Below are 15,953 nucleotides of genomic sequence, written 5' to 3' on the forward strand. Positions count from 1 at the left end.
AAATGTTTTAAAAGTTCCAGGGAGAAGCTGGGCCAGCTGTTAAGCTCGGGCGACAGCTTTGAGCTTTGGAAGTCAGTTTCCGAGTCCAGCACTTGAGGGAGGAGTGTCTGATGTACGACTATTTTGCTCATTTGCGATTTTGCACTATTTTGCTTTGAGTTTCTGCTAAATGAAAATGAAGAAAGAAACTCTAAACAGGGGGTACCTTAAAATCCGACAAGTTTTCTGGCTAAGCAAGGAATCTGGTTTTGTGATTCAGGCCCCTGAGGTCACAACATACAAAGATATTGTTGTTATTGTCATTTTTTCCATAAAAATATGCAAGGGGGAGGGCTGGGGCCAAGTTCAGCAGCCAAGCCCCCACTAGTGGGGCTTGTGATTGGCCTGCGGATGGCCTGGTGCCAGCAGCCTTCCTGTCACTGTACTTCACTTTGACAAAAGTATTTTGTAACCGGCCACACTGCATTTTTGGTAATAGCTCCTGTTTGTACAGCGTGCCTGTGCCACGAAGGCAATCCAGCGAGGATTGTGCTGTACTGGTTTTGTGTGATGTTTGTGTTTGTCTGTGTGTGTGTGTGGTCAGTCCCGATGTAGAGAACTGCTGTGCTAGTCTAAGGTGTGTCTAAGGTGTGTCACGTTTGGTCCTGCTGCTGTGTTTGTGTTACGTCTGGTTGGTCCTCATGTGCCATTTCAGTCTCCGTGCTGAAGCCCCGCTGACAGTGTGCAAACAATGGGCTGGGTTCTGCGTCTGGTGTATAAAATGTGTGGAATATGTAGTACATGTAAGATTATGTAGATCATCCCTGCATGTGTTCCTGCTATATTTTATCCATCCATCTTCCAACTCTTTGTCCAATACTGTCTCGTTGAACATGGAGTCCAGGATGCACAGGACAGTAGGACGGGTACATATCTGGATATGATACCAGACTGTCAGATTTCAGATTAACTACTTCAGCACACAGACAGATTTCTATAAATAAAAAAACACATCTTTGTTTGCAGATTTTAATCATTATAATCTTATTTGCCTTTCATTTTAAGGGCCAGGTTTAATTAAATTCCTAAAACGTGTATCTATTGTGAAGATTAATGTTCTGAAAAATATATACAGAAATGTTATTAAACAGCAAGCGATATAATTATCACATGTTTTCTTGGCAGATGATTGTGTTCAAAATAACTTGGCTTGTGTCTTATGTTAATCTCTAAATTACTTTAATGAGTCACATTTTTTTCTCCTCTCCAGACTGTTTATACAGCTGGAAAAGGCCAGTCTGCCTTTTTAAAGGCATCCGACCGCTCATGGACTTGGGAGTCTAAGGTGAATAAATTAAACCAAAGCCTTGCATGTATAATTATTCAGGTACTAAGTATATCGATGTACATCATAGGGTTCAAATATGGTTTTTGTTCACAAACTTACAATAACAATTCACAAGTCAGGGTTAGATCCAGGAGGCTGTTCTTCACAATCACACCCCTCCAGGTACCTAAATCATTACCCACATGCCCTGAATCCTTCCAGTAACACCACAGAGGCCATAAAGGGAAATCACCCACTTTCTCTGAGTGGTGTAGTATTCGGGGAAAGCTCTGAATTACTGTTACTCTCTATCAGGAATCTATGTTACCACCTATGATAAGTATCGTTTTGGTTGCTAGGGGTTCTGATTGGCGGAGGAATCGCCAGACAATGTGGGGCACTCCAGTGTGTGTTATCCACTGTTTGTAATACATTTTGCAATGCCATTCTTAGCAGTCCTGAATTTATTATTTAACATAAGTGTAAATAAGGTGGATACTCAAAACTGCAGTTCGATTTTGACAAACGACAATCAGAGGTTTCTTCACTGCGACTCAGTCGGATGCAGGCAACCCTGTCATCCACCAGGAAAAAAAATCCAGGTGCACAGTCCTCATCCTGGTTCCCTTTGCCATTCAACACCCCCATTTTTGTGGGGGCCCTTTTGTCCAGTGAAATGTGACATGGCTTTGATACAGGCCATCATTAGTGCTTCAGTTTAATTAAAAACAGCCATTCAAATGAAAATGCGAAGCTGACAGTGATTCTGTTCCGGTAGATTTACCCTCCCCTTTACTTTTGACTGCAGGCAGCTTCAATGAGCTCTGTGTCACCGGTGCTGGTACACAAACCCAGACGTGCTACACGCATGCATCAGAGAATCCGCACAATGACACAAACCCTCCCACTACCAAACACAGCTCAACATGCACATATTAATCACTTCACTGACTCTCGTTAATGTTCCCTCACCCAAACCTAACAGACTAATCATGGATGTAACCAAGAGTAAGTGTGTTACCTTGGTAGTGTGTTTTGCTCATTTTGCTTGTTTGGCTTTCATACATGGCTGTGAATCTCTGGGTATTAAGGGAGTCCTGTACTCCAAGGTGAATGATTACTCTCCTGGTACCGACTATGTAGATGTGGCCAATAGTGAAATCCCCCGTTGTGTGTCTGGGTGTAAGTTTTGCTATCTTTGCAGGACACTCAGCAATAAAAACAAATGCCCTTTTTATAACTTCACCTGCTTAAAAAGTTAAAAAACAGAGCTCTGGCAAAGTTAATTCGTATCTGCTTTTGATTTCTGTTGGAATGTGGTTAGAAATCACAAATTGCATTAAAATGAATCAGCGGGAAGTTCCCAGATAGAAAAAAAAGATTTCTCTTTAGTTCTGGTGCTCTGGTCTTCCTGCTGTCTCCTTAGTTCTGGTGCCCAGGTCTTCCTGCAGGTTGTTGCACACTGTAATCGATTCATTACATTGCTATTTACTTCAACTTCAACTTTACATTTCAATTCAATTCAAATTTTATTCTATTTATATAGCGCTTTTAACAACAGTTATTATCACAAAGCACTTTGCATTTAACTGGTCAGAACCCCACCAAGCAAGCCTGAGGCAACAGTGGCAAGGAAAAACTCCCTCAGGCAGGAAGAAACCTTGAGAGGAACCTAGACTCGGAAAGGGACCCCATCCTCCTCTGGGCGACCGGGGAGCATGAAACTGCATTGGATTGACATTCATTAGAGTTCATATAGTTATAAAGTCCCAGTTGGTTTCATGTTGTTATCTCCAGGAGTCCAGGTGCGGGTTTACACAGACACTTGTGATTGTTGATGTATCTTCATTTACTAAAGCAATATTGTTTTGTTCCAGATCTTAGAGTAGCTTTTGGACATTTGATGGAGATGTACTTAGGGTGTTAGTGATGCCTGTTAATAGATAACTGTGTATGGTGATTCTGACTAACCAGTGGATTATGCACACTTCCACTAAGATATCCAATTTTTAAAATGTGCCCCAGTAACCAGCCATGTTAGATTGTAGATGCTGTTGGGGTCCAGGACCTGACAGATCTGTAGCTGCTTATAACTGCCAGGCTCCAGGTTTATATACCTTGTCAATATTTCTGTGTAATGACCATGTCAAAATACATCCCCTCTGTTCTCCATTGTTGACTTCTAGAGAGTGCCGCATGCACAGAATGGGACTTTCCACAGGGGGGTGTGATATAATTTTATCCATAATTAACTGTGTGGCTGGTTGTGTGAGCCACATGACCTCTCAAAAATGATTGTCCTTATAAGAACATTGTTGGAAGTGTTAAAAGTCTCACCAAAAGCGAGTGAACAAATGCCACTTTAATGTCACACACCTAATTCACAGCTCCCAGTCAAGCCTCTGCACTCTCATGATTAATTTCAGTTTCAATTTGCCTAGTTCTGAGGTTAATTTGACACAAGACGTCATGACTGAGGACTAGACTTGTCGCTGCTCTTCTGTAGAGGTGACTTAAACCTTGAGCTGTAATGGGTGTCAAACAGGTCTGACTGTACTTCTGACAGACAGACATCCTCTATGGAGACACCAGTACCCGTGATGATCAAGTTTGAGGAAAATGGCCATGGTGCATGTTTTGCTTGTTTGTCTCTGTCAGTTTACCTGCGTCTGGAATGAGAAAAGCCCCCCCCAGATAATAGGTAATTTATGTGGGCTACTGCCCAGAGCGGACGGAATGTTACGGCCTCAGCACAAGACGTTGATATTCCACTCTCATGGTATTATTCTGTTTAGAATCAAAATATTTTTCTAACGAAACAAATTTATCCAAGAAATCCTAGAAAGACAAGAAAGAAAAGAGAGCTGACATAAAGAAAGTCCTTCATCTGGAAGCGATTACTGCAGGCTTCTCATCTGGAGATAGTTTCCATTATTGTTCTAGAATATGTGTTTTTATTCACTTTCCTTTTATATAATTGCTCTTCTCAGCTAACTTGGTAAAAAATTCTTTTGTAAAGATGTTTTCGGACTCCTCTGTTCCTTCTCACTTCCAGAGTGGCGACAGTTTGCGTATCCAATCTTCTCCTTTTTTTCCATGTTCAGTATATCCATCACTATTTTCTCTGTATGTTCACTGTGCCCATCGGTCCTTGTGTTATCTTTGGGTTATGTCTGTCTTTTCTCATCTTCTTCACTCCTCTCATGTTCTACTGATCCTTTCATCTATCCATTTAAAAAAAAATATGAATTACAAGATGCCATATAAAAACAGTTTTCCACAATCCAATTCGATAAAAGATGTGTGTATGTTTGGTTGGATGGGTGGATATGATTACTTAAGTATATCGTTTAACATTCTATTGCTTAGTTAATATATTTGGCTTGCTAACAGCTTCAGGGTCAGGTTATCTTGGTTACTTGTTAGTAAATAAAAATAAGAATCGTCCATAAAAAGGATGCCAGCATAACAAAAATATCTTGTGAAGAAGCTTCTCGCTGCTTTCACTGTAGTAAAATGTCCTACGGTGATTTTCAAAAAAGGCTCTTTCCTTTGATTACAGACACAGTTTTGGATTATTTTTGTCCGCTATGGATTGGCATGCCGTCCATGGTGTCCCCTCTCTCATGTGCTCCTGGCCCCATTACTCCTGTCACCTTGTAGCAGATGAGCATTTGGAAAGCAGATGGATAGCTGGATGAGTTTCATGCGTGCTCATAATGCCACATATATCTGAGGACCAGATTTAAAGTGCAAGGTGGACAGCGGTTGAAAGTGAGTCCCATAATACTGGCTTGTTATGGGCATCCTGGGACCAGCAGCTCTGGAGATGCAGGAACTTCTGTGTTCCGGGGAGTTCAGGCCTGGTGATGTTAATCTGCATCATCTGCTTATTTAAGCTCCTGTATCTTTTCCTTGTTTGATGCTCATGAGACTTGATTCTGCATCTTGTTTCCTGGTCCTTGTGGTCACATCATTCAACTCTTTTCCAGCCCCCGAGGACAGTTTGTAAACTCAATTTGATGTGAATTCTGAAGCAGAGCTTATTTATAATAATGGTTTTAGTTTCATGAGGCTGCTCTGCCCACAGCAGACTACGTGGCATACTGTATGATTATTCTTAAAAGAAATGTTATAAGTGGTGTATATAAGCATGCTCGCAGTCTTTGTTACTAGAAATGCCGAACAGGGACTGAAGCTCACTGGGGTCTTGCTGTGGGTTTTGTTGTCTCACTGTGGTCTTTGTTTTACTTGTACCATGATCACAGGCCCAGCACTGGTCTTCACTTGCTTTCTGGAATCCCTTAAATCTCACTGTGGACTGATGCTCAGACACTAAGCATTAAACAAGTTTGCATTTATTTATGTTTCCCTTATATTCACTACCTGTTTTCTGAAATAATCTTTTAATGAACATTATCAGCTTCTGCAAGATATAATAGTTTCAGTCTCATACGATGGGTCGCTGCAGTCTTCCCCTATTCTGTGTGTGTGTGTGTGTGTGTGTGTGTGTGGATTAGGTTTGTATTACATTGTGGGGACCATTTTCAGGTCTCCACGAAGATTTGTGAATGTAACAAAAAGTAAAAATTCCAAAAGTCTCGGATTTATGGTTAAGGTTAGGGCTGGGTAGGGGTTAATATCATCATGTTGGGATTAGAGTTTTCCCAGTAGAAATGAATGGAGAGTCCCCACAAAGATATAATTCCTAGCCTGTGTGTGTGTGTGTGTGTGTGTATTGGATACATTACCACCTTTGAGTTTTGTAAAGCACAGTATAACTGCAATATGTTTAAATAATAAATATTATTATTATTATTATTATTATTATTATATGCATCACTGACCCTTCTCCTTTATTCTCAACTTCACCTCCATAAATTCTGATGTGTGTCTGCAACAACAATCCCATACACTCCCAGCAAACACACCAGACCAATACGATTAAGAAACAAATTTCCCAGATTTCCTCAGAACGTATGATGATCTTTACACATGGTTCATGGAACAGACCAGCACAGGCTCAGGCATCTCTGGAGTAGTTGGGCTGAAGTACCTTGTTCAAGGACCTAATGGTGATGCAACATCTCTCCTGATTACAGAAGTCTTAAGTTACGGAGTCAGACACCACCTGCTACATATATAATATGTGACAGATCAGCCAGGCATCAAACCCAGCTGTTGCACATGGCAGGTGAGAATTCTAGCACCGAACCACCAATTGAACTACTGCTGTGAGTTTTTATAGGAAGAACAGGTTGGAGTTTCTGCATTGATCCTTACTTGTGTTTCCTTGCATTAATATGAATCAGTTTGATTCACCTCATAATGTGTGTAATACATAAAGTGTGTGTTTGTATGTCTGTCATAGAATAGGTAATTAGACTGGTTTCTGTAACGATGTCCACACACACACACACACACACACACACACACAACTGCATACGGAGGTACTGATAGGCAGCCCCCCCCCAGCACCCTGTGCTCTCGTGTGCTGGACTTGTAGCAGTAGTTTTGCTGGCATTGTATACAGACCTGGAGGACATGGCATTAAATGATGCCTGACCACTTGTGAAGCAGAGATAAGTCGTACACCTCTCTGGGCCTCATCACTTTGCTTGTTATTGTCCCATTCGAATTGGGGAAGCTGATAACGTATGTGAGTGTGTGTGTGTGCTGGCCAATGCCTCTGGGTATCTTCATGGATACTACTGATAGTACGGCTGATACTACTGATATTACTCTGCAAATATCATAGTGCTGATATATCTTGTTTTTATATGTATAATTTATATATTTTTATGTATAGGGTTGATGTGACCCTGAGTGTAACATCATGATGCATGACCATGGGATGCTCCTGGTCACCTCAGCAGCCATTGAGATTTTATCAATAAAATCCACAACCATGCAACCCAATGTATTATTACACTTCTCTTTGATGATGTCTTGTTTAAGGAACTCCATCATTACTGCGGCATCTGCTCACGCACTCGTGGTGAAACTTTTACGGTAGCGACTCATTCACTAAGAGGGTGATAAGTGCCCAAAGGTTTAACAGATCTTGGCGAATAGACCAACAGACCAATAGCTACATCCAAGCAGGAGTGTAGCGGGATGCGAGTGCTATTGAACCCAGGAAGCAGAGTAGAAGACATTTTTTGAGTTAGTCAGGCAGGTGTACAGGTTAAGGAACAGTGTTCTATTTTAAATCCCAGGAGGAGGCGTGCTTTTGTACTCTAGAGGAAAGTTACTGTAACTACTCACCTGTACAGATCACAGAGGACCTAGATTTACAGCAACAGCAAGCAATAAATGTTGAAACAGGTCAGGAGGATTTCACTTCAGCTGTTTGGATCTTTATCTACAGCAGCTTAGATCTTCGTTCTGATGTTGCACTGCTTCTCCTCAAAGGTTCGGGTCTCTCCTTTCAGCTCTGCTCCAGCACCTTACTTCTCCATCAGGGGGCTCCACCAGCCAAATTACAGTTGGTCTCATCAGATTCTTTCATACTCAGGCTTGGTTTGAAAAGGTTATTCCCTTTTAGTCAGTGAATTTATCAGCTATAATGGAGGACAAATGTGTGTTTTGGTGATACAAGAGATTGTGCATGGACATCAAAAAGCTTCTAGTATCACTTACTATGCAGTATCTGGAAATCTGGAGTAACCTGTAGACGCCGAGAAATCAATAATCCCGGGTCCAAAAATAGATCTGTGCTCTCTGGTTGTGTGGATTACTGTCATTACTGCTGAGGAAAATGACATGTAACCTCAGAATGCACTCGTTACTTTTAATCCTTATTTTTTAATAAGGATGATGGATGCATTCAGGCCTGCTAATGCCACTGAGTGTCTCATTTCAAAAGCAACTTTGCTGGTGTTCAGGCCCCCCCCGTTGGGGCCCCAACAGCACACAGGCCACCTAAACAGTGGCTGCCCAAAATGTTTAATCTCCATGCCCCCCGCAAGGAATTCCAGTATCTAACACCTGAAGGGTGGCAAAATAAACAGTAAACTGGGTTTATGTATGATTGAACGTCATAATGAATCCTTTTACGGGTCTGGCTTTGTGCTTTTCTAGCAGGCTGCCCCCCATTTCTAATTAGACAAATACATTGGGAACTTAATTATTTTTGTGCCTGCCTCAAAGCTATTGTGCCCTGCTTTGTTGGGAAGGGCTAGAGTGGGGGAGTTGCGGCAGAGACAGCAGTCACTATGCGCACACACACACACACACACACACACACACACAGAATGTGGTACACGTCCACACACATGCAGCTAAGGTAACCTTATTTAGCCTAACTCCCCAGTTTGGTGGAGTCTGAACTTTTTGTTTTTAGCCTTGTATACAACAGAGGAGTGAATGGAAAGTAGCCAGTGTGGCTGAGGGGCTGTAATAGGGGGGGGGGATTGCAGCCTGAGATTGGGTGCTTCCTCTCCTATGTGGGATGTTTGTGTTAAATCCAATGAGTATAATGAAAGAATCTTTCTAGAGAGGTGAGTGCTGATTGTATGAGCAGGCCTGTCTCAAACAAATTAAGGCTGTCAAACTTCCAACATTTAGAATGTTGTTGTGTGTTGAGGGGAGCTGAAGATGTGGAGATCTCCTGGTCCATTGCCCCTCCCCACAGGTGCTTCTACTCCACGGGACTGTGGTGGCGACGTGACAGCGGAGACAGCTGCAATTATTCCTGTCTGCGGGGCCATCTAGCTGCCTTCCCGCTTCCCGGCATGGGTGAGTTTTTCAGAGCCGTTGATCAGATTTCGAATGTGACATGTGACACTGGCATACAGAATCCAAATTTGGTATAATATGACCGCACGAGTCTGCACAACAGAGCTATGACAGTGTCCCTGCCCATGAAATGCGTCTCTCTCTCTCTCTCTCTCTCTCTCTCTCGCATCCCTTTCTGTTTCCAGCTGAAAGCAAACATAAACTTGGCAATCATTCTCAGGTGTCTGTAACGGGGATATTAGCTTATAATTCAATGTCCCTGTAATCAGTGAAACAATATTGTGTTTTACAAACAGTTTTAAGAATGTGTTTACCCTTGTGTAGAAGCTGGGGGATACTGGGTAAGTATGGCAATGGGAGGGACACAAGAGCGACCTAAAGGCACATAGTGTTCGAGCTTATGTGTATATGAGGAAGGGTGGGTGTAGGTATTGGTGAGTATTGGCACACCATTCAAGTGTTTCTGAAATGAGAGCCGGAGAGGGAAGAGCAGAATTATCATGAGACTTGTTGACAAAAAAGACAAGCTGCAGTGGTCTGGAACCAACTGAGGCAGATTTGAACTTTGTGGCTGTAAAGTCGAAAAAAGGCCTTGGAATGGATGGCCGGAACTGTGGAGAAGAACAAAACAAACGCGAAATAAACATGAAGATCAATGACTGCTGGGATAATCACTACTTTCAGGCCAACTTAGCATGAAGCAGACACATCTCAGAGAATTTAGCAGATTGGCATATAACAGCATACTAGTGGTGGGGATAATAGGGTTTCAGTTAGCTAACACACACACACACACACACACACACACACACACACACACACACACACACACACACACACACACACTCTGCTTCTCCAAAAGCTCTTTCATACTCACGCACCCCCTTGCCCACCAGCCTCAGTCGCAGGGACTTTATCATGGTGCCTGGTGGGGTCGCAGCCTAAGGCACTGAAGACTTACATTTAATTGTGTGTGTGTGTGTGTATGGCTGTGTTGTATGTGCTTCAGCCAAATATGGTGATGTGTTTCTCCGTATGTGTGTGAGAGACTGTATGATCATGTATGCAGCTGTCCTCATGTGGTTTGGTTTTGACCTTTGCACATTCAAGGCCCCACGCGCCACATGGGCTCTTTGACTACACAAGGCTGATTTGATAAGGTGAAGGGTTGGAGTGGGTCACTTCTGAAGTCAGAGGTAGGTGGTCCTGGGGGTCTTTCACAGCCTCCTTTAGCTGCAAGTATTTGGGGAGCTGATGTAACAGGATTCCCTAGACCAAGGGGACTTTGTCTTCCCACTTAACCTTTCCTGCCCCCTGGCCTGACCTCCTCACTCCAAGACTGTGTAAATTATATCATGGAAACCGGAGACACAAAGATTAAACCCATGTTTCACCAAGATCTCGCTGAGACCTTGCTGAACCTCACCCACATCTTGCAAGGCGCTTACTCAGATCTCACCTACGTCTCTCCAATGTCTTACCCACAGCCTACTCAGACCTCACCCACATCCTATCTCAGTATCACTCACCTCTCACCCACATCCTTCCTGGATCATTTCTCTTAACACACACACACACACACACACACACCATTGGCATACTCACTATAGCTGTTTTTCTGCCCATTGGACTCCCACTTTAATGTAGCTAATGTTCCTTAACCCCAAACCACCAAAATTCACAGATCACACATTTCCACATTTATTTTCATAGATGTTTTTAAAGTGGTTGCAGTTCTCAATAGATTTTTGTGTTTTTGTGATTTTTCATTTTTTCAGGTTTTGCTCCCTACAAAAAAAATTTGTACCCTCAAGATACTAAACTAAAGAACAACTCACACACACACACAATGTGACAGCCAGGCTGTTCCGGGGTCGGGGAGGGGGGCTTCCAGGGACATTTAGTGCCTCATACGAAGGCATTTTGTCTGCAGTAAGACAGGCAGACTCCAGCAGAGATGCCTATCAGCAGCTGGCTGCAGCCTGGAGGAGCCCTGGGGGGGGATGAAGCCCCCCCAATCCTAACCTCCTCCCACCCCCTCCCATCTCCAACCCCTCAGATGATTGCAAAGATTTGCCAGATCTGTTTACAGATTTCAGCTATGTTCTTACGCCCCCCCCCCCCCCGCCCCCCCGCCACCAGCTTCTACTGAAAATTCATACAGACCCTTTAATGCTGCTGAGAGCAGACCACCCCCACTTCATAAACACACAGGGAACAGCTCATGAGGGCTGGGCATGCCACTACCTTCTGACTGACAAAATGTTGGCCTTTGTGAATGTGTATGTTTTTTATTTTGGGAAAAAAACACCCCCACAATTAATCCTGTTCTTACTTTTTTATGAATTAAAAGTGCCAAAATGTTTTGTTTGCTATCAGTTTTTTAGGGCAGGAGTCTTCAGGCTCAGCCTGCAAGTGATGCATCATTAATTCCTTATTAAATCTGGCCCATTTATCAATCTTTCATTTTCCTTAAATATATTATATAGCATATACATTCATCCAACCCCCGCCCCCACTTTACATGGTAAAGCACCCTGTTTTACATGGTTTTTTTGTTTGAGTTTTCTTAGAGTGGCATCACTAGTGATGAATTGCATGAATCAGTGTGAGGTCCACTACTGAACAGACAGACTTAGTGGAGTGTGTGTCTGCGAGTGAGTTCTCTCTAACATTCTTTTTTTGGAGCACGTGACTGTAAAATAAGGGTCAGAAGCAGAGTGTGTCCCAAGGACAATCCAGCTCACGGGCCATAGACCAATGAAGTCTGAGACCTGCTTCTTCTGGTATTCTGCAGGAACAGTCACAGATGCAGATAACTGATACGCAAGTACATGTTCACTGTATGAAGCAGGGCTCTTCAAATCTGAACCTTGAATCCAAATCCTGGCCTTGTTTTCAGTTCCCCCAGGTAGTTAGTTTAATAATTACTGATTCTGATTGGTCAGAGGTTTCGCACCTGGCTCACAAGTAAAGAGTGGCTGTAAAATCAAGCTTGAGGACCGTGATTTGAGTTTCCCTGATGAAGAGTGGTTTCTTATGACAGTGCAATGCATGTCTGCTGTTACAACAAAAAGTAGAAAATGTCCACATCAGACGTCCAGAAAAATGTCCAATAACAAAACAGCAATTCATGAAGTTTAATAAATTAACAATAACCTTCATTATAAACATCAATATATAACAAAAAGGTGAACTTTTTAATGCTCGTTGACTTCTTCGCCTCTCTGTCATTGTGTGTGTGTGTGTGTGTGTGTGGGGGGGGGGGGGTTATGACAAGTTATAATGTGTGAAATCATATCTATGTTCTTCAAACCACATTAAACCTTTCTATATTAACCACCTTGATTAATAAGATGCATTATCAGCTTTGTCTGGATCAATTTGCAGTTTGGTCCGAATCCGGACCACATTCACTTTGAGACCTTTTCGAACTGGTTATTAGCAACACGAACACATTAATTTCATCACATTTAGACTGCAAACAATAGCCATACATATGGGGTAATGCATTTCTGCTTTCAAGTGATTACATGATGAATGACGAATATTAGGGAATGATCAGCATCACACTGATGAACAGTGGCAAAATGATCAGCATCACACTGATGAACAGTGGCAAATGATCAATATTACACTGATGAACAGTGGCTCTGGCACAATTATGTAATTTTACTGTTAGAGGTCATTCTGTCTCTGCAACTGATGCATCAGTTTTTCACTGCAAACTGCAGTGCTCTCACTGCTCATAGTTTCTTTGACACAGCTTCGCTTGCCTTTGTGACCCCTGCAACACTGAGTGCTTTGCCTTACAGATCTGGAAGAAACAAAGAAGATCGAGGTAATGGAGTAAGAAAAACTGGTTCCTTTTCTCTGGGCTCCATCGTTCTTGCTTTGGCTGACCCCTGCGTGACCCCAGAAGGTTCAAACACCGGAGGGGAGTCGAGCAGTACTGCGTGTGGGGCCCGGTGTGGAGCATTCCCTGGCTGCTACAGCCCCCATCACTGCGAGGGAGTTACGTAACTACTGCCTGTGATTTTTCTTCTTTCTGTAGGCCAAGGCACTCATTTTCTGAAGTTATTCTAATTATGTATCCTCTCTTTTTAAGTGCATTCACATGGGGACTCACAGTTCACTGTAACCAAGCTCTCCTTCCATCTAGTTAAAGTCCTTTTTGAAGCAATCAGTATTCAAACACTTGCAAATATGTAGATCTCTGTATCATTATACTACATTATTTCTTGTGTGACTTTAATTTATATTTAAAGTATCATTATAAAGCTATTAACTTAAGGGTTGTCAGATCAGGACTCAAACAAATGTTTTGGGTTGCTCTACATTGACCTCGACTCCCTGACTAAGTCTGATTCGGCACAAAGGAATGGAGAGAGGATTTGTTTTTCGTTAAAGAGATATAATGGAAACTAGACAGTTTGGCAACTGTTGTTGCATGACATTTATTATTTATTAGACTCTTAAGGAAATGGTGCACTCAGCTGTGCAAATAAAAAAAATTAAATGAAGAATCACTGCATGTTAAACTGAAGAATGTAAATGACCATTTTTGAAAGTATTTTTTTAGGTATGAGAAGAAAAAAATATTAATCAGGTAAATCAGACCATCATTCAGTTTCATTTCTCTAGTGAAAAAATAGAGGCACGTGTATGTATGAATAAAATATATTTTTCAGTAATTTAGGAATTTGCCAGAGTTCAGTCTGCTGCAATAGCGAGCATAGCTGGAACAAAATAGCAGAAGGAGCTCAATTAGATATAAGCTACAGGCAGCTGCTGTTAATTATTATTCTTTTATTGTGCTCCTATTAAATTGATAAGGAATTCATTGAAGATGAATTACAGTGTTATTGTTTCACCATATTAAAGAGCTTTACAGGTCATCCTTGCTGGAGCATACTGGGGCCAAGGCAGTCAGGATTATCTCTCGTCTGTGCGTGTGTGAGTCAGCTGGTTACAGTAACTAACGCTTGGTTGCAGGGCTCAGCATGACAGAAAAGCCTCTGACTGCCTGAATACAGCTGCTCGTCTCGGTGTTGCATCCCCCCCCCCATGTTTATTCCGCTTCAAATGAGGTTCAAATGAAATGAACGCTAGCAAATAAATTAGCATTCGGTAAGAGAGCACGCCTGCACTATGGGGTCGTCAGGCCGAATTACTCGGGCTGTTGCCCTGAGGATTTTAAGCCCAGCCCTGACTGTTTTTATCCCCTGATTTTTCACTAACTGGAAATGCCCCTGACAGACATTAGGGAGGCGCACTGGATAATGCAGTGACTTAAAATATTAAAAACTTTATGCTGTTCTTCCTCATCCTCATTTTGAGTAATATTTCTTTTGCTTGCTTATTATCACACATACGTCGAAGAAATTACTGATTATGTTCAAAGATAACTGATATTATAATCGATTAATAAGGAACACTATTAGATGTAATTGCATGGGTAAAACTTATAGGGTTCTTACAAACTAACAATTATGATACATTCCATTTAAGAACAAGACATTTAGTTGTAAGATAATTTTATTATCAAAAGGCCCTGAGCCTGTGTCATCTTCAGACCCACAGGCAGACAGACTGAGGGTCCCAGGGCAGCATGGACACATGATCAGGACATTTGTCCCATACAGGAGGAGCTGTCCTTCATTTTAACTTGTGTCCTGTAGTCATCTTTGTCAGGTTTGACAGAAAGATTGATTTATTGTTATTTTTGTTATGTTGTTTTGACAGGTGAGGGGTGAGTTTCCAGTCAGCGAAGAGAGATGTCTTTCTGTCAGGAGGGATAAAGGCACGACCATCAGAGGGCAGTAGTGGTCTTCTGAGTCATATCTGATGGATGGAGACGCAGACGCACCTTCAGATTTATAACATCTTTCTCTTTTTTTTTCTCCTTTTTCTGGAGAAAAAAGAAAAAAGGGCCTTCCTTGTGATCAGTGTTTGTTTCATTTTTTCATTAGCACCAACTAAAAAATGGCATCAGACTCCTTCAGTGCAGTGGCTCTTACAAGACTCCAGTGTGTCTTTGGTTTAGTTGACTCTCTTGCAGCTATCTATGTCCTAATTTTGTCACTGGCGCTGCAGGGGCTTTGCCTTGTTTTACTGGGGCTCCTTTGTGAGTGAGACTGAGATGTGTTGTGACTGATTCTTATCTGAGGGTGGGAACATTCACAGCTTTATTGCATTCCGGTTCTTCCATATTGCTCTCGTCATAGTTAAGGGTGCAGCCCGATTGGAATTATTGCTTGTTCTTTGTGCAGTTAGATTTAAATTATGCTTAGTTAAAATATGAAAAAGGAGAACTAGCTTTGGTGAAAGTGGCAAGGGCTTAGAGGTCATTTTGTTTTAAATAAAGATGACATTGGATAGTGTTGCCATTTAATTTGGCCTCCTTATTTAAACAATAAATTGACACAAATCTATGGTAGGCATAACAACATGCAAACTGAGAATGACATGAACAGATTCTCATCGTCTTAAAGTTATATTTCTGCTACATCTTCAAGAACTTCCAGTCATGGTTCTGCAGAGGTTCCCCAGGGAGGGTCTGTATTCACTGCATGAATCTTTGGCAGAAAGACTAAAAAAGTCGCATAAAACCCTCTTACCCCCGACCCCCCCACACACAACCTTCAAAGGACCTTCAAAGCCTCCTCCTTCTAAAACAAATGATTAAATCACCTCCAGGAAGATGGACGAGAGAACCTCATAAAGCTGAAATGGGATTTTTAATGGGGAGCAAGAAATTCTGTGATATGGGGTAGAGAGAGTGTGTGTGGGGGTGGCCTGGGCCGCGCTATAGTGCACATACACACACACACACTCACACACACTCACCCTGCAGATGTCACTCAGATAGACACAGCATGTGTGTGATATGGGGTAGAGAGAGTGT

At 42.2% G+C, this 15,953-nt stretch overlaps 1 long non-coding RNA gene across 2 annotated transcripts; it reads left to right on the plus strand.

Annotated features, from left to right (window-relative positions):
* Positions 1–8,916: 8,916 nt before the first annotated feature.
* Positions 8,917–14,947, plus strand: LOC125723593 (uncharacterized). 2 transcript variants are annotated; one of them, XR_007386939.1, is made up of 3 exons: positions 8,917–9,046; positions 12,862–12,887; positions 12,966–14,947. It is a non-coding gene; the product is annotated as an uncharacterized LOC125723593 (long non-coding RNA). The 2 variants fall into 2 exon arrangements; XR_007386940.1 differs by having other exon boundaries at positions 12,969–14,947.
* Positions 14,948–15,953: the final 1,006 nt, after the last annotated feature.

The sequence above is a fragment of the Brienomyrus brachyistius genome, unplaced genomic scaffold, assembly GCF_023856365.1.
Source record: "Brienomyrus brachyistius isolate T26 unplaced genomic scaffold, BBRACH_0.4 scaffold50, whole genome shotgun sequence".
NCBI classification, from domain to species: domain Eukaryota; kingdom Metazoa; phylum Chordata; class Actinopteri; order Osteoglossiformes; family Mormyridae; genus Brienomyrus; species Brienomyrus brachyistius.